We start from the raw sequence: 25247 nt of genomic DNA on the forward strand, positions 1-25247 counted from the left end.
CAAGATAAACTCAGAAATTTTTTCTTCTATTTGTGTTTACTTTTAAATCAGTTTAGAATTAACCATGCATGTGATTTCCAAGTCTGATGCCAAGCATCTTTTACCTCTCTGTTTCTACCATTCTTTTACTTTATGAAGATTCTTATTCAACAATAATGGTACAGAAAGTTACATAATAGAATTAGCACTTAAAGATCAATGCTTTTTCTTCAAGAGTGTTGTCCTAGTTATTATTTCTTCCACATTCTTAAAATCAATAATACCTGGAAACAGTCAACATTTTGTGATTGAAACTGTTCAAAGTAGAACAGCAAATATTCCAAAATATTTGGTACTTCCAGAGCTTCTGCTTCCAGATAACTCTTTTTCTCATGGTCCATGCCATGGCTCCACATTTCTGGCTTTTAACAGAACCTTTGGAACACTGTCTGGATGGCTGACATTACCATCCTTGCTGGCATGCGGAGTGGTCACTTCCATGACCTACTCTTTCCCTGCTGGCACGAGACCTGCAATGAGGGCCCTGCTCCCAGTAGCCTTCTGCTGAAACACAACCAAGTAAAACATCCTCTATTTATTTTAAGAATGATATTAAATCTGCCAAACTGAATGTCTACCAGTATTTTGCTAAATGTTTCCCATTCAAACTCCAATATGAATAGCTTTTAACAGTGAATTTAAGGAGGCAATTACTAACTAATCACTGCACCATGGAAAATTATCGTAATAAAAATGAGAGTCTTTATACCAACACAATATGGAAATATAACCTATTTCCTGGCCCCCTAATAAGTACATTGGTTATTACATAAGAATAATAACCATTTATTTATGTAGGGTGAGAAACTTGCTATCTTATGTAGTAATGACTGCCTAGAGGATGTTTTTTTAAAAAATTATTATTCTTAATTAGAAAGTTTGAGCAGCACTTCTTGAAACTAATAATGATAACAGGGCAGCATTAGGTTTTTAAGATGAGAGAACAGGATGCTAGAGGTACTTCATCTAAAAGGAAAAAAAGACATACTGGGTTTTCTATTTTAAAATCAACTGATTTCCCAAAATGGCAGAGTTACTTTTTCTTCCTTCTGCCAAAAATATGTAAATAATTGGTCTTGGAAGCATATGCTTAATCTGAGCAATAACTCTTTTGCTTTCTCACATTATAAAATGGATTTCTGTTGACATGAAGCAACCTGGAAAACCCAGGTTGTCTCTTCCACTTTTTTTTTCTCTAAGCCATGGGCAAAACCAATCTTGTCAGCACCTCCCAATACCTTTAAGAGGATCTGGAAATTTGCTCTGTGTTTTCCAGGTTTCATGACAGCTGAGTTCACAGTTTTTAAATTCTTTGGAAATGATGACTGTCTCACAGAAGAAGGATGGGAATTGGTGCTTATTGAGTGCTACTACATGCCAGGCAGCAAGCTAGGCATTTTACATACATTCTCCATTCATTTTAACACATAGCTTAACAGCTGATCTGTATGAATCCTGTTTTGTTTTGTTTTTTTAAATATGTTCCCCACCCCCCTCCCTGGCCTGGTCTCCCACTATTTGTTTTGGAATCTGCCTCCTTTCTCCAGCACCATCAAAGTTACCACTAAACAGCAGATGGAGCACTGGAACATCATTGTGTCCTAGCTGTATCATCAATTTTGGAGCAAGGTGACATCTAGTAAAGTTAATAAATCTAGAAAGGTGTGTGATATATTGGAATGGTATATTCAGTATAGAATAGACATCATCACTATACAATATCTGATAATACACAAACACATACTGCAAGTTAGTGTGCTGGTTCAAAAATTAAGTATATACATTAAATGGGCTTCCCAGGTGGGGCTAGGGATAAAGAACCAACCTGCCAATGCAGGAGATATAAAAGATGCAGGTTCAATCCCTGGGTCAGGAAGATCCCTAGAGAAGGGCATGGCAACCCACTCCAGTGTTCTTGTCTGGAGAATCCCATGGACAGAGGAGCCTGGTGAGCTACAGTCCTTGGGGTTGCAGAGACAGACAGGACGGAAACAACTCAGCACACACGCACACACATACATTAAATAGTCAATAGAGGCAAAAATGTGATGAATCCTTAAACGTGAAATTGCCAAATCAGGAGAGAGATTTTTTTCTCATTATTTATCAAAAAATGTGAATTATCTTCCTAAAGCAGGTTATAAATATTCCCGACTTTTTCTTTATAATAAAAAGAGCAGCTAAGGGTCTGATCTTAGTATGGGCCATTCTATCAATTTCTTCCTTTTTGTATTCCTTAATTTCATTTATCCAATGTTACAGTGCTTTGATCTTAATAACTATCATAAACATTTGATTTATTCATCAGGGAAATAATTACATTCAAAATGCACTCCAATTCTCCTTATGTATTTTGAGGTGTGGTTTAAGCGCTCAGAATCAAGAGACTTTCTTATTGTTACAAAGGATTTGCCAGAAAGGGACAAATAAAAAACCCCAAATCTAATAACTTATAGAAAAATTTTTCTTCCTTCAAACAGCATTAACTTTCCCCCCTCTCTAGTCTCCCAAATCGGAAAAGAAAAAAAAAAGAATAACCTCTAAAGCTGTTTTAGACAGAAGGTCAGAATTCAAAGGATCGGTAACTCAATCCACAGGGTGCTGCAATCACATTGCTATTGGAAACACAACCAGAAGCAGCATTCTTCTACATGTTTTTATTAAGCCATGTCAATAGGTATACAATCTGGAGGTTTCTCTCTACTGTAAAGATTCATACTTGCAGCCGATCAAGTTGCCCTGGCTTTTTTAATCTTACTTGAGAATGCTATAGATTAAGGAAAAACTAGTCTCTGCCTTACATGCTAAGGAAAACAATGGCTTTGGTTTGTTTGAATAGTAAGAGTACCTTGCTGTGGCCAAAAGGTATAATAAAGCTTCAAGTATTTTAGTCTTTAGATGCTCATAATTAATAAGAATTCTTATTTCAGATGGCCTAATGTTGGGACTATTAGAGTGATTCTTTACATGTGTAGTTCATATTCTTTTAAAAAACAGAAGTCTGAAAACCTCGGCCGCTCCTCTCAGGGCTTCGTTTTAATATCACCAATGATTGGTTTACCTGAATTACAAAGTAAAACCAAATCCAGAGTCAGGGTTTTTTCCTGAAATCATATATTTTAAATGTGTATGATTCGTAAAAAACAATGCCCCAATTGATAGGGAGTTACAGGCTAGTGTCTTGTTTTTTTAATCAATACGAGGAAAAACAAATAGTTAACCAAGAGGTCAGAGAGCCAGTAGAGGAGCTCTCGACCGCGTGGTTAGCATCGACAGCCCCTGCTGAAAGATCCGCAAAACCCCCATTAGCTCTGGCCTCCTGGGAGAACTGTTCACTTTTCTTCCTGTCCTTGCCTGAGAGGACTGCTCATCCCCACCAACGCCACGTGGCTGGAGAGGGCTACGGAGGAGGTGCAGGAGGACCAGGGCACAAAGCGGAAAACAAGAAAGAAGTTATTCGAGACAATAATTAGAAAGTCAGCTCTACCTTAGGCCTTTTGAAAAGAATGAGGGTCCATGACTTTGACATTCTAAAGAAGAAAAAAGGATACCATTTTTAGACGTGCAAATTTCATATGTTTTAAATTTACAGTACACTTACTTGTATGCTCATCTCTTTTGGGAGGCATGGCATTTGATCAATTTAAAAATTAAAAAAAAGAATGACTTATCTCTCCACAAATACATCCGGTTCGGTTCAGTGCAGTCACTCAGTCCTGTCCCACTCTTTGTGACCCCATGAACCACAGCACGCCAGGCCCCCCTGTCCATCACCAACTCCCAGAGTCCATCCAAACCCATGTCCATCGAGTTGGTGATGCCATCCAACCATCTCATCCTCTGTCGTCCCCTTCTCCTCCTGCTTTCAATCTTTCCCAGCATCAGGATCTTTTCAAATGAGTCAGCTCTTCGCATTAGGTGGCCAAAGTATTGGAGTTTCAGCTTCAACATCAGTCCTTCCAATGAACACCCAGGGCTGATCTCCTTCAGAATGGACTGGTTGGATCTCCTTGCAGTCCAAGGGACTCTCAAGGGTCTTCTCCAGCACCACAGTTCAAAATCATCAATTCTTTGGCGCTCAACTTTCTTCATAGTCCAACTCTCACATCCATACATAACCATTGGAAAAACCATAGCCTTGACTAGACAGACCTTTGTTGGCCAAGTAATGTCTCTGCTGTTTAATATGCTGTCTAGGTTGGTCATAACTTTCCTTCCAAGGAGTAAGTATCTTTTAATTTCATAGCTGCAATCACCATCTGCAGTGATTTTGGAGCCCAGAAAAATACAGAAAAACAAATACATTAATTCATGATTAATTGTACTCCAATGCCATATTTGCCTGTTATTCCAGGTATCTCTTGACTTCCTACTTTTGTATTCCAGTCCACTATAATGAAAAGGATATCTTTTTTGGGTGTTAGTTCTAGAAGGCTTTGTAGGTCTTCATAGAACCCTTCAACCTCAGCTTCTTCAACATTACTGGTTGGGGCATAGACTTGGATTACATTCAGAAAACTAAGATCATGACATCTGGTCCCATCACTTCATGGCAAATAGATGGGGAAATAATGGAAACAGTGAGAGACTTTACTTTGGGGGGCTCCAAAATCACTGTAGATGGTGACCGCAGCCATGAAATTAAAAGATGCTCCTTGGAAGAAGAGCTATGGCCAACCTAGATAGCATATTAAAAAGCAGAGACATTACTTGGCCAACAAAGGTCTGTCTAGTCAAAGCTATGGTTTTTCTAGTAGTCACGTATGGATGTGAGAGTTGGACTATAAAGGAAGCTGAGCACTGAAGAATTGATGTTTTTGAACTGTGGCGTTGGAGAAGACTCTTGAGAGTCCCTTGGACTGCAAGGAGATCCAACCAGTCAATCCTAAAGGAAATCAGTCCTGAATGTTCATTGGAAGGACTAATGCTGAAGCTGAAACTCCAATTCTTTGGTCACCTAATGTGAAGAACTGACTCATTGGAAAAGACTCATTGGGAAAGACTGAAGGCAGGAGAAGAAGGGGACCACAGAGGATGAAATGGATGGCATCACGGACTCAATGAACATGAGTTTGAGTAAGCTCTGGGAGTTGGTTATGGACAGGGAGGCCTGGTGTGCTGTAATCCATGGGGTCGCAAAAAGTCGGACATGACTGAACCAACTGATGATTAATTGCTGAAGACTATGTAAAAGAAGGAATCTACATCTCTAAGCTTTCTATTTACAGTTTGCCAAAATCATACCTATTACTAACCAATGAATGATCTGGATTTGAAAATAGATGTTTTAAATGAGATATTTCACTTGAAGACCTTTGGGAAGGAACATATGATAACCTTGATTTCCTTCCCCTATCTTTCTGTCTTTTTGGATTTTATGTCTATTACTGCTCAAGGTTTAAATGCTTTTTTCCTTAAATGTGTAGAATTATTAAAATCTGTCTACAGTCAAGAGGGTACCACTCATTGCTGCTGCTGCTAAATCGCTTCAGTCGTGTCCGACTCTGTGCAACCCCACAGACGGCAGCCCACCAGGCTCCCCCGTCCCTGGGATTCTCCAGGCAAGAACACTGGAGTGGGTTGCCATTTCCTAGACTGAAACAAATACACAACAGATTCAAGTTTTAATTCTAGCTGTAGCACAGGTTTTGTTTTTTTTTTCTGTGCCCTTTGTATTATGCATACTCTCCATTTATAATCTGTAAATAGGCTAAACAAAAAAAAAGATGCAGAAAGGTTTCACACCTTTCCAAAATGGCATGGGGATAAAAGTGTTTATAGCTATGGAAAAGCTCTCATGGATAGTAAAATAGCAATAGAAGACTAAATTTTAGGGACTTCCCTTGTTGTCCAGTGGTTAAGACTTCTTGCTTCCAATGCAGAGGACATGGGTTTGATCCCTAGTCAAGGAATTAAAAACTTTCCAGGTTACTCACTGGTAAAGAATCTGCCTGCCAAGGCAGGAAACACAGGAGATGTGGGTTTGATCCCTGAGTTGAGAAGATCCCCTGGAGAAGGAAATGGCAACCCCCTCCGGTATTCTTGCCTGAAAATTCCATGGACAGAGGAAGCTGGCAGCTACAGTCCACAAGGTCTCAAAGAGTCAGACACAACTGAGCACACACACACACACACACCCCACAGCCAGAAAATAAATAAAATTTCAAAATAATTAAATTACTTTTAAAAACTGAATTTCAAATCAGTTTAATTAAACAAGTATAGAAGGAGTGCCTGGACAGGGCATGGTTGTTTCCAGTTTTAGCACAGCTTGGTACACATAATCTGTACTCAGTAACTGTTACTCTAATTAATACAGGCATACTTGACTACTTGAGAGATTATGGCCGGGGGTTCGTGAGAGAAAAATAATTTCCCTAGCTTCTACGTTTTCCTTTATTTTCCTTGTTGTTGTTCTTTAGTCACTAAGTTGTGTCCAACTCTTTGCGAGCCCATGGACTGTAGCCCACCAGGCTTCTCTATCCATGCATGGATTTCCCAGGCAAGAATATTGGAGTGGGTTGTTATTTCCTTCTCCAGGGGATCTTCCTAATCCCAGGATTGGACCCACGTCTCCTGCATTGGCAACCAGATTCTTTGCCACCCAGTCACCAGCTGCTGCTAAGTCGTGTCCAACGTGGTGCGACTCCATAGACGGCAGCCCACCAGATTCCCCCGTCCCTGGGATTCTCCAGACAAGAACACTGGAGTGGGTTGCCATTCTCTTCTCCAATGTATGAAAGTGAAAGTGAAGTTGCTTAGTCGTGTCTGACTCTTAGCAACCCCATGGACTGCAGCCTACCAGGCTCCTTCATCCATGGGATTGTCCAGGCAAGAGTACCAGAGTGGGGTGCCATTGCATTCTCCGGAGAGCCCCTTTATTTTCCTTACATATTGTTATATTTGCCCTCACTGGCAACTCTAAAGTTGGACTGGGTGGGGATTATCATCTCAAGGGAGTTAATTTCATTCTCCTGTTTAAAACATACTTAAAATATTTTGTGGAACAAAATTCAGTCATGGAAAATGTGCTAGCAATTTGCCATCCTAATATTGTGGAATAACCAAACTGTATGAGTCTGAGTGAATTCCGGGAGTTGGTGATAGACAGGGAGACCTGGCGTGCTGCGATTCATGGGGTCGCAGAGTCGGACACGACTGAGCGACTGAACTGAACTGAAAGAAACTAGAAAATTAGAAGAGACCTGAAATCACTATATTCACCTGGTGTATATGTTTATGTGGGACAGGAAAATGGCATAAAAAGTTCAGGTTCAGTTTTACAAAAGCTATCATACATTGATTTAAGTTACACCCATCATATTCCTCCTGAAATGCTCTGTTACTCTAACATCAGTTTATATTTCCCTTTTAATTTCTTAACCAGACTTCCCTACAGCCCAGTGGTTACAACTCTGAGCTTCCACTGCAAGGGGGCACGAGTTTGGTCCCTGGTTGGGGGAACTAAGATCCCAAACACCTCAAGGCATGGCCAGAAAATGAAGAAAAACATTTTTTTTCCAAAAATTTCTTAACCAAGAAAGACAAAAAAATAATTTTTAAAAAGTTTAAAGATATACATCTTTAAGCCTGTATCTTCTGCTTTTCAGAGATACCTCATTGTAGATGTATCCATAATGCTGTCATTTAAAAGATTTTCAGCTTTTAGGTTAGTTAGAAGTCTAATTAATGAAGCTAGTTTAAGCCATTCAGCAAATATTTTTCATGCATTTAGTATCTGCCAGGAACTGTGGGCACTGGGAAATGAAGCAAGTAAACAAGACAGACAGAATTCCCACTTATCATGGATGCCTAAAAGAGACTAAATAAATTAAAAGGTGACCAAATGAACATAAGCATTTATTTTTTGCCTTTCTCTATGAACCCCACTAGAGCAACAGTAAATAGATTTTTTTTTAAAGCATAAATCCCAAAGAACAAAGAGAGCAGGTAGTAAGAAGACAGTAACAAATGTCATGAGCAAAAAAACAGGCAGAACACTACTGACTGCTAACTGACTTAGCAGATCTGAGAAAGCTGAACCCGTGCTGGCCGTGCCTAAACACTAAGTGAGAGTGCAAGTCTCTCGTTCGAGTCCAGGTCTTTGCCACCCACAGACTACACAGTCCATGGAATTCTCCAGGCCAGAATACTGGAGTGGGTAGCGTCTTCCTTCTCCAGGGGATCTTCCCAACCCAGGGATCGAACCCAGGTCTCCCGCATAGCAGGCAGATTCCTTACCAGCTGAGCCACAAGGGAAGCCCAAGAACACTGGAGTGGGTAGCCTATCCCTTCTCAGCTATCAGGGAAGCCCAGTGAAGAGCAACCCAACTTACACTATCACTTTGGATTATCTATGTCTGATGAAATGTAGAAACCAAATGAACAGGAAAGCATGAGAGTGATGAGGCAAAAGCAAGCAAAACCAAAACAAACTCTCACTAAACTAAAATTCCCCTGAGAAATAAGATACTTCTACCATAAAACAAAATATGAAAATAATAATAATGATTTTTTTTAAAAAAAGGAACATCCAACAACGAAAAGATCCTTTAGAAATAAAACGTAGGATAACAGAAGTGTGTAATTCAATGACGTTTGAAAATAAAATTGAGAAAGTTTCCCAGAGAATACAGTACAAGACAGAAAATAGGAGAGAACAGAAAACATAATAAAATGAGGAGCTGTAAGAAGACCTAGTGGTCCAACATCCAAGGGTAAAATTTAAATAAATAATTCTAAAATATTCCCAGGGACATCAGTTTTCAGAGTTCAATGTATACCAAACAAAACAACTGAGAAAAACACACACCAACAGAAATTATTGAAAACTTTCAAAACACTAAGAAAGAGGGTATCCCCTAAAATCTTCTAGAGAGAAAAAATAGATCAAATGCAAAGCATGGGTCATGAATTCACATTTCTTAATTGGAACATGTATTTCTAGAAGGTAATAGAGAACTATTTCAAATCCCTTAAGGAAAAGTAACTCTCAACCTAGACTTTTATATCCTAACAAATTTTATATCAATAGGAAAATTGAAAACATTTAAGCTAAGTTAAGAATATTTGCTGATATGTCAAGTCTCAAAACTTTCTTTTCCAAATATTCTTTCTCAGGAAGCTAATAGAGGGTATGTTGCACTGAAATTTGGGAGCAAAGTTCTTTATGAAATAAGTAAGTGAAATAGGAGCGAGAAGTCTCTGGTCCCTAGTATTGATGAAAAGGAGAATTTCTAGGAGGATAGCTAGGAAACGTGAGTTCGATCCTCATGGATTGGTAAGATCCGCTAGAGAAGGCAATGACAATGCACTCCAGTATTCTTGCCTGGGAAATCCCATGGACAGAGGAGCCTGGTGGGCTACAGTCCATGGGATTGCGAAGAGTTGGACATGACTTAGCAACTGAACATGCACACACATATAATTTTGATTAAAATAAAAAATGCTGCAGAAACATAGATATTTTCCTGCCCCTGTGTGTGCGTGTGTGTGTGTGTGCATGCATGCATGTGTGCATGAGTGCATATTGATTATTGACAAGAAGAAAAAAGTTCAGGTAAAATTTAGTAAAGGACATGGGGGAAGTGGTGGGTGCTATGTTAGCCAGTCAAGGAAAGCCTCTTTGAGGAGGAGTCACTTGAGTTAAGACACAAATGATAAAAATGTGATAGACATGTACAGTCTTGGGGTAGGTGGGGAGGGGAGAGAAATATGGTCCACACAGAAGAAACAGCAAGTTCAAAGCAAACAGCTTGGCATATAAAAAGAGAAAAAGAAAGAACTGGAGGATAGAGAACATGAAGGAAAGAACAGGAGGAGAGCTGCTATGGAATACGGGGCATTGTAAGGTAGGTAAGAAGTTGGGATTTTATTCTAGGTATGATAGAAAGCTACTAGAGGAGTTTTTTTGTTTTTTGGTTTGCTTGCATCTACTTTGTTTTTGAGCAGAAAAGTGGCATGATCTGATTTTTATGTAAGAAAGGCCACGGTGGACAACAAGAGAGAGACAGAGACAGGGAGGCATATGAGTCCAGGTGAGAAGTGGTGGTAATCTAGGCCAGGGTTTTATCAGGAGGTGAGATATAGTCAGATTTAGGGCATATTTTGGAACTAGAGCCAACAGAACTTGTAGAATGGATGTGGGTTTGAGAAATTAAGGATGACTCCAGTCTCCCCGCACAAACAGTAAACACCACTGATTTGACTTTCATCTCGATTCATTTCTTCTTTCTGCTTTCTTGCTCACACAATAACATGATCTAAACACAAAGAGCATGAATAATTAGAATCTAAATAGTTGAAAGTTAACTGAAAGTTTTTTCATGACTATCTAGTTGAGCTAGCCTACAAATCTCCCCCCGCCCCCCACCAGCCTCTTTTCCGTCACCCACACCCCAGGCTCACTCCTGTGTCTGTGTGTGTTTATGTTTCCCCACACTCACCAGCCTGATATTAGTGTCTTTATCCCTCTTTTCTACTTAAGTCTATCTCTTATCCACTGCTGGCTTCTGTCATCATGGTAGCCTATTAATTTTACACCCCTATTCAACGTGCATGTTAAGTCGCTTCAGTCATGACCAATTCTTTGGAAACTTATGGACTGCAGCCCGCCAGGGTCTTCTGTCCATGGGATTCTCCAGGCAAGAATACTGGAGTGGGTTGCCATGCCTTCCTCCAGGGGATCTTCCCAACCCAGGGATCGAACCCACATCTCCTGCATCTCCTGCATTGGCAGGCAGGTTCTTTACCACCAACGCCAGCTGGGAAGCGCCCCCTAATTCAACACATATCTCCAAAAAAAACTAATTCTGGGCTTGGCAAATGGGGCACTAACAAGGACGATGCAAGCAGAGTCTTGAATTCAGCTTGCACCTTGGAGCTTATCCTCTGAGAATGGTTACTCTTTGAATCTAGTCATCATGTAAAAATCCCAAGCCAGCCATGTGGTAGAAGAGGAATCTTGGTCTACCAACCATCTCACCAAGGTTCTGGACATGAGGTTTGAATCCCTTTAGAACATGGAACGAGGTCGTTCCCTTAACCAAAATCATTAAATGGTCTTAGTCATAAAAAAGAATGAAATAATGCCATTTGCAGTAACATAGATGGACCTAGAGATGATCATACTAAGTGAAATAGGTTACCCAGAGAAAGACAATTATATGATGTCTCTTATATGTGGAATCTAAAAAAATGACACAAATTAACCTATTAGAAAACAAAAACAGACATAGAAAACGAACGTGGTTACCAAAGGGGAAGATGGAAGGAAGGGATAAATCAGGAATTTAGGATTAACAGACACAAATTATATATAAAATGGACAAACAATAATGATCTACTGAATAGTGCTCAGTCCCTCAGTCGTGTCCAACTCTTTGTGGCCCTATGGACTGTAGCTTGCCAGGCTCCTCTGTCCATGGAATTTTCCAGGCAAAAATACTGGAGGGGGTTGTATAGTACAGGGAACTGTGTTTAATCTCTTATAATAATTTATAACGGAACAGAATCTGAAAAAATATATATGTAAAAAAGAATATATATATATATATATATATATATATATATAATCATTGAATGGTCAATAATCAAGAACTAGTAACCTTACCTGGTATTCTCTTGGGATTTGGTAAGATCATATAACTCCAGGAATATACAGAAATATATTTAGTAAGGAAATATATGGGTTATATTTTACAATAAAAATGTAAAATGTGAAGATATGAATGAAGAAATCAGAGGCTTTTACTGTTAACATTTAAAGTTTGAGGACCAATGAAGTAATGTATCTTATAATCATTGGGTTGTTCTGCATATGCTTCATCAATTTTTTAGAGATATTGAAAACCTTTACTATATCTTGAAATCACAGACTTATAATCACAATTTAAAATGACTAAAGGAATTTCATTAACTGAATGGAGTTAATGTTTAAAGAAGATTCAATTGATTAAACAAATAAGTGAAAGTAATTTTTTTTTTATTTGGGAAAAATAACCAGATTTAAAGGTAAAAGAAGTTCTATAAATTGACTTTTTAAGCTTTGGCCTAAACAACTACTTAAGAAAACAGAAGTGAATATGTGAATTCCTTTCTATATATAAAAGTCTTCTTCAAGCATGAAAACTCATCCCAGTATGGAAAAGAGAAGGCAGCAAAGAATTCCTGGGTCTTCAGTGGGGACACAAAAGTTTCGAGAATCTTGATCAACTAGGTAAGGGCCTTTTGTGAAAATGAGGAAGACACAAGTGGGTCACTTGAGCCTGGAGAGCAGTGTAGAGACCAAGGACCTGAAGAATAAGGACAAGCATGGTACTGGACTGGACCAGATAGGACCAGCCAAACATGTGCCAGCTACCAGGCCGGGTGCACAGCAACCCAAGAAGGTGAGGACACATCCATGTGAGCCATAGACAACACCCGGCATAGCACGTATACCAGAGGTGAAACAGCTACACCTACCCCCAGAGATTAAAACTGAACCCATAGAACAGCTTGCAAGGCTCTGCATAATCTAGACACTGCCCACCTTTCCAATGTGGTGCCAGGATGACTCGCTTGCCTTTTCTGCTCTAGCCTTAGCCTGTCATACACACTTCTCCTCAAGGTGCATGCCTTTACTCATATTGTTCCCATCATTTGAAATGTCCATGGAATCTCCAGTTAGATACTAATTAAAAACAAGCAAATTAGGTCCATAATAGCCGCAAAGAGTCGGACATGACTGAGTGAGTGAACAACAGACCTCCAAGTAAGTTTCAGTGAGAACAAAAACAGAAGAGAGCCTTTAGCACTTCCTGTCTCTGCATTTCTTAGCACTTTCCTAATTTCACTTTGTACCTAGTCTAACAGGCAAGCTCAAGTCTTCTCCATGCCAACAATGATGTAAAACTGCCCTTAACTTCTTTGCACTCATCTGGAAACTGGGTCCATGAGAAGGTTGGGAAACTGGAAGAAAGAGGAAAGAATGGACTATAATCAGGGGCTAGGTTGAAACCTGGGACAAGGCACACACAAGCACTTTGTATACACAATACGAGCAATGACTTAGAAACAAGTGGTTTGGTAAAGTTTTGGGGTTTTTTAAGACAGTGAAAAGTTAGAATTTACTTTTACCAAGGCTAAGGTAACCATCTTTTAAAAAATATATCCTATGGTATTATCTTTAAAGCCAGAGTTCTATAGATGCGAGTGCCAATCCTGTAAACATGCCTTAGTGCTTTGCTTCTAAAATTGCTTTGAAGATTTCCTCCCTTCTGTTTCTCTTAGAGGAGTCTAACGATACTTCAACATACTCTCCGCCTCAAACACTTCCTCCCATGTACAAGCTCACGCATACCTAAACACACACATGCACTGCCTCCTTTTCCCCCCACTACCCCCCTGCCATCACATGCACTCTGGTGAGCAGACACCGTTTATAATTGTCCTCCCTCTGTGTGTCATTTGGGATTTACTGGTATTTTCGTTAACAGGTTGATTCTAGGCTCTTGTAATATAAAAAGCACTTTGTATACACAACATGGGCACAGATCCAGAGTAATGTCTTTAAAGCCTGGGGCACTTTAAAATTTGTTTTACATCAAGCTAATCATGTTATGAATCTGCATTTTCATTATACATCATAACCATCCTTATTTTTCCTAATGACATACAAGATGAGAAGAAACAGAACGCATATGTTAAGGCTACCGTCTGATCTCCCATTTGTTAGAGTAAAACTAGACATTTTAGTAGAACCACAGATGAATTACATAATATTTATGAAGGGATCTTATAATAAAAGTGAAGAAATCAAAACCAGATGAAAGCAGATAAAAGCTTTATTTTCGTAATTAAAATTATATTATACTGAATTGAACAAGTACTTACACAGTGGTAACGAATTACTGTGTAGAATATCATGTTACTTTGCATGACAAGTTGCTAAAATATACACAAATTTGTGACATAAAAAATATCTCAAGGTTTCCTACCTTCACAGACAGAAATTAAATTAAAACGATCAAGTATCCCAACTGTTGGCCAAATGGTTAAAGTTATATTAGAGGTAAAGTATCCACCTTAAATAGTTAAGTATATTAAATTTAATTTTATATTCACTGCACATGTATTTCAGCACACAATATTATTTTATACTACAAAGATTTCCTTCTAATTTTTTAAAGTTGCAATTTGTCTCCTTAAAAGGTATGCATTAATAGGAAACAGATAAGCCATGTTTATGTTTTAAAGGGCCTGGCCTTTTCTCATTGACTAATAAAGGATATATACGCTTGTTTCTTAAATTACTACCCAAAATAAAGCAGAGATGGTGATAAACTAGGAATCTACATAGCATAGACAGTCAGACTAGATATAGACAAGACGATGTATCCACAAGTTCACCTCAGAGGATTCTATGACTGAGTGGCTCACACTATCTAATTCAGCAATTCTGTGCTTCAATCTCTGTGCTAGGTCACAGTGTAGAATAAACCAACAGCTCATAGAAAGCATGTACATTTCTAGGCTCTTAATAAAATTCTATAATGAAGGAATAACTTAAGTTTTAGGATCATAGCAGTATAAAATTTGCATCAGTCTACATTTTACAAGAATGGCAGAACAAAATGGATGTGGCATGTCAGACCAATGTGAATAAGAAATCATAATCTTAAAAAAATTGAGGGGCTTTCCTGGAAGTCCAGTGGTTAAAAACCTGCCTGCCAATGCAGGGGACATGGTATCGATCCTGGTTTGGGAGGATCCCACATGCTGTGGAGCAACAAAGCCTGCGCACCACAACCACTGAAGCCCATGCTTAGAGCCTGTGCTTCGCAACGAGAAGCCACCTCAGCAAGAAGCCCACACACCACAACTAGAGAAAGCCCAAGCACAGCAACAAAGACTCAGCGCAGTCAAAAAAATAAATGAAAAAAAGAATTTCTAATGTCCTAATTTTGCAGGGAGGTGCACCTTGGCTTAAGGAACTTTTTTCCCCATTGGTCAGTTAAATGAATACATGATATCCGTGTACGTGTTAGTCACTTAGTCGTGTCCAACTCTTTGTGACCCCATGGACTGTAGCCTGCCAGGCTCCTCTCTCCATGGGATTCTCCAGGCAAGAATACTGGAGTGGAAGATCCAGGGGATCTTCCTGACCCAGGGATCGAAGCCGGGTCTCCTGCATGATAGGAAGATTCTTTACCATCTGAGCTATAGGGAAGTCCATATGATAGTATGCTGCTGCTGCTAAGTCACTTCAGTCGTGTCCGACTCTGTGCAACCCCACAGACAGCAGCCTACCAGGTTCCCCTGTCCCTGGGATTCTCCAGGCAAGAACACTGGAGTGGGTTGCCATTTCCTTCTCCAGTGCATGAAAGTGAAAAGTGAAAGTGAAGTCGCTCAGTCGTGTCCGACTCTTAGCGACCCCATGGACTGCAGCCCACCAGGCTCCTCCGTCCATGGGATTTTCCAGGCAAGAGTACTGGAGTGGGGTGCCATTGCCTTCTCCGTATGATATTCATAGTTACACTGTTTTCTAAGATTACCATTTAAAAAAATATATAATTGGAGAATAATTGCTTTATAATGTGTTGGTTTCTGCCATACAACAATGTGAAGCAGCCATAAGTACACATATATCCCCTCCCTCTTGAACCTCCCACCCACCCCCCACCTCATCCCATCCCCCCACCCCATTCCATCCTTCTAGGTTGTTACAGAGCACCAAGCTGCACTCCCACTGTTTTAGATTACCTTTTTTAATACCAATTTTAAAATATTATATCATTTAAGAAAATGCAAATTAAAATGACATAACATTTTATTCTCAGCTCAACTATAATTAAAAATTTTGACAACTCTAAATGTTGGTGACGTTGAAGCAACAGGAATTCTTATCCACTACTTTTAGGAGTTCAGTTCAGTTTAGTCACTCAGTTGTGTCCGACTCTTTGCAACCCCATGGACTGCAGCATGCCAGGCTTCCCTGTCCATCACCAACTCTCAAACCTTGCTCAAATTCATGTCCATAGAGTCAGTGATGCCATCCAACCATCACATCCTCTGTCATCCCCTTTTCCTCCCACCTTCAATCTTTCCCACCATCAGGGTCTTTTCCAATGAGTCAGTTCTTCGCATCAGGCAGCCAAAGTATTGGAGCTTCAGCTTCAACATCAGTCCTTTCAATGAACCTTCATTCAGGACTGATCTCCTTTAGGATGGACTGGTTAGATCTCCTTGTAGTCCAAGGGACTCTCAACAGTCTTCTCTAACACCACAGTTCAAAAGCATCAATTCTTCGGTGCTCAGCTTTCTTTATGGTCCAGCTCTCACATCCATACAAGATTACTGAAAAAACCATAGCTTTGACTAGACAGACCTTTGTTGGTAAAGTAATGTCTCTGCTTTTTAATATGCTGTCTAGGTTGGTCACAGTTTTTCTTCCAAGGAGCAGCGTCTTTTAATTTCATGGCTGCAGTCACCATCTGCAGTGATTTTGAAGCCCCCAAAAATAAAGTCTGTCACTGTTCCCCATTGTTTCCCCCTCTATTTGCCATGAAGTGATGGGACATGATGCCATGATCTTAGTTTTCTGAATGGTGAGTTTTAAGCCAACTTTTTTTCATCAAGAGGTTCTTTAGTTCTTCTTCGCTTTCTGCCATAAGGGTGGGGTCATCTACATATCTGAGGTTATTGATATTTCTCTTGGTAATCTTGATTCCAGCTTGTGCTTCATCCAGCCTGGCATTTCTCATGATGTACTCGGCATGTAAGTTAAATAAGCAGGGTGACTATACAGCTTTGATGTACTCCTTTCCCTATTTGGAACCAGTCTGTTGTTCCACGTCCAGATCTAACTGTTGCTTCTTGACCTGCATACAGATTTCTCAGGAGGCAGGTCAGGTGGTCTGGTAGTCCCATCTCTTGAAGAATTTTCCACAGTTTGTTGTGATCCACACAATGAAAGGCTTTGGCGTAGTCAATAAAGCAGTAGAAGATGTTTTTCTGGAACTCTTGCTTTTTTGATGATCCAATGGATGTTGGCAATTTGATCTCTGGAAAAGTATATCAATTTTGCAAAAGAAAAAAAATACCCTCACAACTAGCAATTTCATTTCTAGGTATATTTCCTAGAGAAACTCCTATACATGAGCACTAAGAAAAATACACCAAAATATCTACTACAACATTGTTTCATATAGTGAAATACTTAAAAAATATGTATTCCTGCTTACCTGGTGGCTCAGATGATACAGACTCTGCCTGCAGTGTGGGAGACCCGGGTTTGATCCATGGGTTGGGAAGATCCCTTGGAGTATGGAATGGCTACCTATTCTAGTATACTTGCCCGGAGAATCCCTTGGACAGAGAAGCCTAGTGGGGCTACAGTCTATGGGGTCACAAAGAATCAGACACAACTGAATGACTAACACACACATACACTTAAAACAGTAAATCAAGTTTAAGGATGATAATAGACTACTTTTTTTTTTAAGTTTTAAAACTGGCAATAACAAAAATTGCCTATAGATACACATTTGCAGTAAAACTATAAGGACATGAGTGGGAATGATGAACACCAAATTCAGAATAGTAATCACCTCTGGGAAGAAAGGTAGGAGATAGAAAATGAAGAAAATGAACCAGAGCATTCATTGCCTTCTTTAATGTTTCATATCTTAAAAAAGAGTAATGACATTTGAACAAGACAATACAAAAATATTTCATTTTGGCCATCTGGGTAGATGTACACAGGTATTAATTATATTATTATTTCTAATTTTCTGTATTTATAAATATTTCCAAGTTTAAGAACAAAACAATGACCTCTCCATCCTAATAAACATGACTAGATCATTTGTTGGGCTTCCCAGGTGGCTCAGATGGTAAAGAATTTGCCTGTAATGCAGAAGACTGGGGTTTGATCTCTGGGTCAGGCAGATCCCCTGGAGAAGGAAATGGTAACCCACTCCAGCATTCTTGCCTGGAGCATCCTGTGGACAGAGGAGACTGACAGGCTACAGTCCATAGGGTCACAAAGAACCAGACACGACTGAAGTGACTTCGTGCACAGACCATTTGTTACTATGCGCATTCACTTTATAAAGTCCCTGTATCTCAGAGATAGCAACTATAATTTTAAGTATTTTCCACTTCATAATCTCCTCTAGATCTTTAGGAGGGCATCGAACTTCCCAACCTCACTAAGAGACAAGTTTAGACCTCTGATGATACATTATCTAGTAAGGTAATTGGTTGTTTTCAAGTTTTCATTATCAGCCTGCACATATTTTAAGTTGGTGTGTCTATTCCATATTGAACATTTTTAGGAAAGTGTATTTGAAGAGCTTAACTTCTCCATACAGATTTCTTCTTTTCTATGCACTGTAAGATTCAGTGGGGCTAACTTATCCCTTAGCAGGTCCCACTGTTCATTCACAGTGGGACTTTTCATCCTTAGGACCTGCCTCAGGCGGGGTCTACCCTGGGTTGCCTTCTCTGACTAACTGAGGCCAGGTAGGGCTTCCTTCCTGGAATTTCCTTTGTTCCCACAATTATCTGGATTGGGAGATTTTTCACCCTGCTGTCTGGTAGATAATTCTACCTCCTCTCCTGAAAAACAGGCTTCCACAAAAGCCGCAAAATAAATTCTGCTTTTACCTTTTCAAGATCTTCTTGCAGTCCTATATTTACATGATAAGTATCTCCTGAAAGAATAAATGAACAAAAGAAGCTGTGAAAACACCAGTATCTATCTGTCTCTACTAGTATTATTCTTTAGCCAGTACTTTTGTGTCTTAAAAAGGTGAAAGGCAAAATCAACTTTGAATCCATCTCTTAGGAAATGTCAGTGCTCCCTGGAGGGAAAAATACAACTTATTCTTGAATCCAAGTTTTGAGTCTGAGGGCATATAGTTTTCAGTGTTTTGACCTGATAATGAATAGTTCTCAGAACAGCACTATTTTAAAGTGACATAGCAATTTTTAAGTAAATATTAACTACTCCTGTACCAAATTGGGATGAGTAGATCCTCAAAGATATAGAATATTAAAATATGATCTGAAAGATGTTTCTAACTTACTGTTAATAATTGAAGAATGAAGCTAATGGCTTTCTGGGCATAATGTTAGCCTGTATTTTCTAATAAAGACATAAATTTTGAATTACTATTTAATTAAAATGAATGACTAGAAACATTCTGGAGGAGTCAGACCAGTCATCAAGCAGATGAGCCCAGGATTCAATATAACAGAACACCCTCTAACCCTAAGAGAATGCAGGTCAATCTCAAAAGGTTAGGCATCATAAGACAGGAATTGATAGAAATGTAGGTACAGAGGGAGAAAAGTTAAGAAAAGATCCTCAAAAATATCTTATGGGGGGTTGGGGAGAGAAGGGATAAATTGGGAGATTGGGATTTACATATACATACTGCTATATATAAAGCAGATAACTAATAAGGACCTACTGTATAGCACAGGGAACTCTTCTCAATATTCTTTAATGATCTATATGAAAAAAGACTCTAAGAAAGAGTGTATATATACATACATGCGTGCATGCTCAGTCACTTCAGTCGTGTCAAACTCTTTGTAACCCCATGGACTATATCCCACCAGGCTCCTCTGTGACGGGATTTCCAGGCAAGAAAACTGGAGCGGGTTGCATTTCCTTCTCCTTGCCAACTGAGGGATCAAACCTGTGTCTTCTGCATTACAGGCAGATTCTTTACCACTAAGCCACCAGGGAGGCCCATATACATATGTGCATATATATAGATATAAAACTCATTCACTTTGCTGTACAGCAGAAACTAACACAACATTATAAATCAACTATACTTCAATACAAATTTTTAAAAAGTTACCTGTTACAGTAGCTACTAATTATACAGCAAGACCTTAACTTTATATATGCTTTATTTTATTCAAAGAGTAATCTTATTAGAGGCCACAGCAATCCTGAGATTATAAAGATGAAGTAACATGCCTGTTCTACAGATGAGGAAACGGAGGCTCAGGGAGGCTAAAGATAAAGAAGGAGAGTCAGAACTGACCCTTAAACCCAATATTTTTTACATTTAATCCAGTCTCTTTTCAAAATGTGGTAGTCATTCTTCCTCAGCTAATTCTCCTCCACTTACAAAATAGTGCTTCTAAGCATTCTAATAAATAGTTGAGGTGGAATTTAGAAAAATTTGAAACTCTTCTATAACTGGATAATATCAGTTAGGGTTACACTTAGTTGTACGGTTTATTTCTGATTGCATAAATATTCATAGGGAAACACCTAAGAGGAATATTCAAAGCACTGAGCAATGTAGTTCTTATTACATTAACAAAGATCAGATGGATAAATTCCCATTTAATGCTTTGAAGATCTGTCTCTGACATTTTACCATTTAGATAGCTGTAAAGCATACTCCTGATTGTTATGGGTTTGTAGTAAAAAAATATGCTTAACTGTACTAATCACTCTGATACCACTTAGAAAGATGTTTCTGTCTTCCAGTAATGCTAATACTCTCCATTAAGTCAAATTATTCCATCACACTTCTTCAGTTTCTTTAATTTCACCATTTCCTGAATCTGAGTCTCAAAAATCTTAAACTCCCATTCATCTAAGATCAACAGTGTCTCCAAGACTAGGGTCAACAGTAATGATGTAGGTGACAAGCTGCAATGCCTTCAGGAATCAGTATGCGTGAACGAAAAATGGGGAGGGGGCAGGGCTCAGTGTAGTGCAAGCTCTCATGAATGGGTCATTTGTCATTCAAACCAAATGGATTGGTGTCATGCAGGAGTATGGATTTACTATTACTGGATCTTCTGAGTGTTTGAGAGAAGCCAGAGAGCCATATCTTTTTCATAAGAAAGTTTCTAATCTTTAAATGTTACTATTAAAAATCACTTTTTAAACAGTGTATGGACCAACTTAATCTAAAGCAATCAGCATTTGTAAGCCTTGAGTTTACAATTGCTGGACTCAGAACATGCAGAATGGTGGACCCAAAGTCAGATTACAGTAGGAAAGACTGTCTTCTTTCAGCGGTTACAGTCCAATTCCTAGGCAAATTTAGGGAAAAAAAGTAGGGTGATGTAAAGATAACTAGAATGTTAGAGAGCTACAGAATGAACATGGAGAAAGAAATTGTTTGCTCATGTCAACATAAGTGAATATTGATGAGAAGTCAAGAATAAGGAACTTTATAAAGGAAGAGCTATAACCTTCTATTTTATGACAATCTGATACAAAGACTCAAAAAATAACTGGAAACAATTTTTCATTCTGAATCAAACTACTTTTATCATCCTATTGAGTAAAGGCTTTGGGAAATGGTTTTAGACATAGATTTTATTATGTAGATAGGGATTAGTTCAATTCACGTCAATAAACATCTTATGGTCCCTCATGTGGGCTAAACTGTACCCAGTGGTGAGAATACAGATGAATGAGATACTTTCCTGCCCTCACAAAGCTCATCATCCAATAGGCAATCATAGCACATGATGTGACAGATTTATGTGAAGGCTTCTAGGGGGGTATAGGAAAAGATTAGGGAGCACTGAATAGGTAGATTGTGAAAATCAGTAGTGACTTACTTCAAGTGATCATGGAACTACATACTGAAGAACAAATGGAAGTCATTCAGGTAAACTGGCAATGGCAAACAAAACAGCATTTGCAAAGGGATGGAACACAGAAGTATATGGTGTCTTTATCAGTGTACAAGCAGAAAGTCATTGACAACATTAAAGAGAAGTGAACTTTGCCATCTATTTTAGATAGATAATATGGTGGACTTTGTAAAGGATAGAATGAAGAGAGACAAATATAGGGTAGAAACACCACTAAAGAGATCAAAGTTGTAGTCCAGTTGAGGGATAAGGACCTAGACTAGAGAAAAGAAGATGTAAAGGCTTTTGAGAGAAAAGGGAGAGATCTGAAAAATACTGGGAGGATATATTATTGGAACTGAATAATTTATGTGAGGGAAGTAATGCCAGTGATTCATGAACTTCTGCTTTCAGATCATAATGTAGATAGTGGTTGTGGAATCAAGAGGAACAGTTGTCAGGGAAGATAATAGTAATACTTTCAGTTTGGATGCTCTTAAGTTAGAGGTGCTTATGGGATATTCAGGTGGAGATTTTCAGTTCTAAATCTTGGGGCTAGGACGTGAGCTGGAAATATACTTTTGAGAACTCTTAGAAGACAAGTGGTGGTTAAAGCATGAGAACAGTAGAGAACGTTTAGGTAGGGTAAGTGTGCAATGAGAAGAACATAGACGCCTAGGACAGCAGTGTAACTTAACAGACAACGAATCATCAGAAAAGCACAGATAGAATACGTGAAAAGGCTTCAAGAAGTGAAGAAGTAGTATTGTACAACTAGTACATGCCAGGAACGGTGCTAAACCTGTACAAAGTGTCCATATTCCCAGAAGTTATGATTAAACTGTACTTATCAAGAAAACTGAACTATCCCAAAAGGTAAAATATCTTGCTCAAGTTCACTCTGGAATTACGACACCTGTGATTCAAACCTAGTCCTGCCCCATTTCAAAGACTGAACAATTTCTACTGCATCAAGTTGCCAGGGATCTTCAAGGTCAAACAACAAAATGGTCAAGGATGGAAAGTGCCCAGAATCAGCAATATGAAGACTGGTGGTAATCATAGCTGGAATCCCTTAGCATTTGGAAGGACTGGCAAGTCAAGAAATGGATTTAGGAAATACATACAACTGTTGTAAAAAAGCTTGGCTGTATTGGTAGGAAAAAGAAAACAGAGGGGGACATGAGTTAGATAGTGAGGGTAACCATAGTTATTCAATTGTCTGTTAAGACAATTGTTTACAAGATATTCACTATTATAATGACTAATGTATCATTTAATAGAGAGAGAGATGGTGAAAGGACCTTTCTGGAAGGGTGACTGTACCGATCATCTCTATCTAGCTTCAGTCCCAGCTGCATAGGGATAAGAACCAGAGATATTGATGATACTGTCCAATCTTCTAATTAATGCCACATGAAATAAACAAAAATACAGAGCTCCTATGACATTCTGATGCTGAAGCCCTATCACACATGTTTGAGAAGAGAAAACTGAGCAGGTCTTTCTTGGCACTGTAGTTTAGATCAGAGGAAGTATATTTTAATAAGTCCGAGAATTGTAGTCAGAATCATCTTGGAAATGAACTGAATTATGTAAATCCAGTCTTATGTAGACTGGCCCTGGTTATCAAACATCATGCTGGCAACTTCACAGCATCCAGCTAGTTCCTGGGGATCTGGGGAGGCAGCCAGTTCCTACACACAAGCCCCTCTGTAGACGAAAAGATGTAGAGTATTCCTTTTCTGGGCTCCCCTCACCCTCAGAACCAGGATGCCTGCCAATCTGGTTCACCTCAAGACTTTACCAAAACAATTAAGAAACAAAAACAGCAACCAAAAAACAATTTTTTTAAAAGGAAGAGAGGAAAAACAACAAAGTTTCTCCTACCTCCCCTCCCCAGAAATACATTTCTGCCAGGAAACTCTCATGATCTTTTCATTCTAATGGCTTCCCCAATGGCTCGGGGGTAAAGAATCTGCCTGCAATGCAGGAAACACAGGAGACTTTCGTCTGATGCTGGGAAAGATTGAAGGCAAAAGGAGAAGAGGGCGGCAGAGGATGAGATGGTTAGATAGCATCATTGACTCAGTGGACATGAATCTGAGCAAACTCCAGGATACAGTGAAGAACAGGGAAGCCTGGCATGCTGCAGTCCATGATGTCGCAAAGAGTCAGACATGACTTCGTGACTGAACAACAACAAGGTGAGAATAGGGTGGGGAGGAGTAATTTCCAGTTGAAATAAACAATTTCATCCAAAATAGCAACAAAAATAACATAACAAAGAACAAATTTAACACAAAAGATATGGAGCTTTATAATGAAAACAATATATTATTATTAAATGTTATAGACCAAACACAAGAGTTAAACATAACATGCTCAAAGATGGGAAGACCTAATTTTCTAAATTAAAAAAATTTTTAATGTTAACATATACAATAATATATCTTTCCATAAGATGTTATGAGAAACCTGAACAAAATTTTTGAGCAAACCAATAATTCATAGCAAGGCATCTTGAATGGGAGTAATGGCCCAGGTAAAATTACTTTAGAATTCACATGAAATTTTACAATGTTCAAGAATATCCCTCAAAATTTTGAATTGAAGACTAAAACAGGACTTGACTTCACAGATAACAAAAGTTACTATCAGATTACTTTAATTAAAACAGTGAGCATTTTGGCTTAGGAATAAACTCAGAAATTAGGGAAACAGAAAGGGAAGAATAAATCCAAGTATAAATGGACATTAATTTATGATAAAAGTGACATTTCAATTCAGTGGAGAAGTAGAGTTTACTTGATAAACAGTGCAAGTACAGTTGGCTAAGGGAAAAAGTACAATTTTGCTTGCATACTACACAAAAATTAACCGCAGATGGATTAACAATTCAAGTATAAATTATTTTATTAATTAATTAAAAAATAAAACTAGGATACCAATTGTACATCCTTTGACTCAGTACGATTTTCCTATGCAAAACAGGAAACTCAAAAACTATAAAGGAAAAGATGAGCATAATTAGTACATAAAGGTTTTAACTTATTGCATGGCAAAAGACAGTATAACTAAAGTCAAAAGGTAACAGACTGGGAAAATGTTGAACAGAAATTGGGTTAATAATTCTAAATAATTCTAAATAATTGGGTTAAAAATTCTAATCAAAATGCCACATTTGATTAGAAAACGACAAACAATCCAATGAAAAATCATTCAAAGAATATGAGCGGGCAATTGGCAGAGAAGGGAATCCAAATGGCCAATAAACTTATGAAAAGAAATGTATTATTACTGGCAAACCAAAGAAATTGGGGGAAAATGGGTGTGCAAGGTGTAATAAACAGTGCTAGCAGAGTTGTGAAGAAATGGAAATTCACATGTGATGAAGTTGGGATTTAAAAAAAAAATGCCACAACATCTTGGAAACATGAACTGGTACTATTTATTAAAACCAGCTCTGAAGCTTGCAGATGCTATGGCCAGCAATTCCACGTCTGAAAATATATTCTATTGAAAAAAGAGAACTTCTGTTGCATCATTTTGGTAAAGGCAAAAATGGAATCTACTTGATCATCTATTTGATCATTAGA

General features: G+C 38.6%; 1 long non-coding RNA gene across 1 annotated transcript in view; it reads right to left on the reverse strand.

Moving 5' to 3' along the window:
- Window positions 1-12887: 12887 nt before the first annotated feature.
- The window catches only part of LOC129626787 (uncharacterized), a 153152-nt gene continuing 140792 nt past the window's right edge, over window positions 12888-25247 (reverse strand). The window contains exon 3 of the long non-coding RNA XR_008702211.1: window positions 12888-12990. This is a non-coding gene — a long non-coding RNA (uncharacterized LOC129626787). The remainder of the gene's footprint in view (window positions 12991-25247) is intronic.

Source organism: Bubalus kerabau, chromosome 14 (assembly GCF_029407905.1).
Source record: "Bubalus kerabau isolate K-KA32 ecotype Philippines breed swamp buffalo chromosome 14, PCC_UOA_SB_1v2, whole genome shotgun sequence".
NCBI classification, from domain to species: Eukaryota; Metazoa; Chordata; class Mammalia; order Artiodactyla; family Bovidae; genus Bubalus; species Bubalus kerabau.